The sequence below is a fragment of the Aedes albopictus genome, chromosome 2 (assembly GCF_035046485.1).
Source record: "Aedes albopictus strain Foshan chromosome 2, AalbF5, whole genome shotgun sequence".
NCBI lineage: Eukaryota > Metazoa > Arthropoda > Insecta > Diptera > Culicidae > Aedes > Aedes albopictus.
The window spans coordinates 496,569,902-496,572,646 of record NC_085137.1 but is presented as its reverse complement, the minus strand read 5'-3'; positions in this window follow the sequence as shown (position 1 = coordinate 496,572,646).

Genomic DNA, 2,745 nt, shown 5'->3' with positions numbered 1-2,745 from the left:
AGGAAATCGAATGATGGTATTTTTTTTTTAATGTTATCAAAATTTCAGTATCTAAAGTTGATCATGTGTTTTGCACACTCTGCATTCATAAAAATTCAGATTTCTCTAGATTTGTTTGAGTATTTCTTCGGAATTTCTTGCTTGGTCTCCTTCAGGAAATCTTTCAAAAATTCATTTAGAAATTCTTCCAAAACAATTCCTCCAGAAATTCTCACATTAACTCTTTCAGGAATGCTTAAAAAAATAAAATCAAAAATTCTTCTGAGAAGATTGCTCTCGAAGGTTACCTATAGAAACTCCTTCAGAGAGATATTCAGAAGTTATCTAGTAATTTATACAGAAATTGATCAAAGGTTTTCTTCTGATATTTTTCTAAGGATTTTATATAATAAACTTCATTGTTTTCTTAACACTCGTCGTGCATTGAGGTCATTATGACGCTTAAACGTGCACTAGGTCAGCGAGGTGAGCGCAAGCTAATGCACGAAGAAGGTTAAGAAAATTATTTCAAAACATCTTTCGAGAATAAATTTGGAAATTTTCTTTTAGGATACCTTTAGAAATTTATCTACAGATTCTTTAAATCTTCTGGTGGTTTAAGCTTCTCTTTCTCAATACTTCTATCTCACATTTTTTCCTCATTTCCCATAGAATACGAAATATTTTAGAGATTCCTTTAGAAATCTCACCCAACAATGCCTCTGAGACGTAATCTCTCATATCGGTTAGAAAATCAACCATTGATTTCTTCCAAAATTGTTCCATGTTCACAAAAGATTTCTCCATAAATATCTGCTGGAATCTCTCTATAAAACCATGAATTTTTCCATAACTTCCTCCAGAAAATCCTAAATTTGGATTTTTTTCATAAATTTCCCCAGGTATTCCGTTAGTAAATCCTGTTGAAGTGAGCAGTGTGTGCCCTATTGAGTCTTCGCATCTCACTCCTTACGAAGAATAAACAAACCGTTTTTTTGTTTTCGCTTTTTATGTACACACACGTATAGTCGATAGTCCATGAAGGATGTAACTTTTCTTTTATCGTTAGTTTAATAAACTATTCTAAGTTCTTTGCAATTTTCGCGATTGTAATTCTTTTGTTCGAAAGCGCCCAACAGGTAATGGGTCCAGTTGCGCGGTGATTGACGGAGAAAGCTAATTACGGATCGGAAAGCGAAGAACTTTGTGCGTTTTTGTATCGTTCGCGTTCTGAGTGATTTGGAGACAACAGAATGGCGGAGTCGAAGATAGTAGTTGAACGCCTCAACTGTTTCAACTGGTCCAGCTGGAAGTACAGGATGGAGCTGCTTTTGCTGAAGGACCAACTGCATGATATGATTACTCAGCCGAAGCCAGAGCCTACACCCGGAGATTGGGAAAAGAAGGATGGACAAGCCAGGGCTATGATCGGCCTTGCGTTAGAAAATGACCAACTGTGCCATGTTATGGGTGCTCGAACAGCGAAGGATATGTGGGACGCTCTAAAGAGCTATCATGAGAGAGACTCACTAACCAACAAAATCCACATAATGCGAAGACTGTTCACCTTGCAGATGGAAGAAGGTGGAAATCTGGCGGAACATTTGGTCCAGCTGTCGGAGCTTGTTCAACGGTTAGTGGCCATGGGTGAGGACCTCAAAGAGCACTGGGTAATAGCGGTGTTGTTGTCAAGCCTTCCCAGAAGTTACGACACATTGATCACGGCGTTGGAAACTCGTCCGGAGACGGAGCTTAAGCTGGAGTATATAAAAGGACGGTTATTGGATGATTGGAGACGTCGATGTGATAATGGTGATTGTGATGCCGGCAAAGCGTTAACCGTTGCTACTAAGAGTACTGTGAGGAAGAAGAAAACCTGCTACTGCTGCAAGCGAGATATGCATTTTTGGCGGGATTGTCCAAAACTCGATGTGTCTGACGAAGGCGATGAACGTGAAGATCAATGGAAACAAAGTGCAAGGATGTCAAAGCTACGATCACCGAAGCATGATGGAGGAGGAATCTGTTTTACTGTCTCAGGAGGAGACAGTGAAGCTGTCGAAAATGCAGTGCTGCGTAAAGATCGTTGGTGTTTGGATTCCGGCTGCGTGGGCCATCTGACTGGTGATGCTGATCTGCTGGACGATATGGTTGAATGCGATGAAGCTGTCATTTTGGCGGATGGAAGAAAAGTTAGGGCAACAGCTAGAGGTACAGGAAAACTTTTAGCTAGAGGAAATATAATAACGATAAGGAATGTATTGTTTGTGCCAGAACTCACTGGGAATTTTTTGTCGGTTGCACAAATTATTCGTCGCGGATTTGATGTTCGTTTTGATTCGACAGGAGGGCATATTTTAAAAAATGACAGGAAGATTGTGGATTGCGTGATTAAAAATGGACTTTATTATATTTAAGCCTGTATTAGTTGATAGCTACGGGGCATACACTGAGGAGGAGTGTTGAAGTGAGCAGTGTGTGCCCTATTGAGTCTTCGCATCTCACTCCTTACGAAGAATAAACAAACCGTTTTTTTGTTTTCGCTTTTTATGTACACACACGTATAGTCGATAGTCCATGAAGGATGTAACTTTTCTTTTATCGTTAGTTTAATAAACTATTCTAAGTTCTTTGTAATTTTCGCGATTGTAATTCTTTTGTTCGAAAGCGCCCAACAAATCCACCATTGATTTCATCCAAAATTTCTCCAAAAGTTTCCTTCAGAAATTCCTCCAGGGATTTCTTCGTAAAACCTTCTGGGGATTT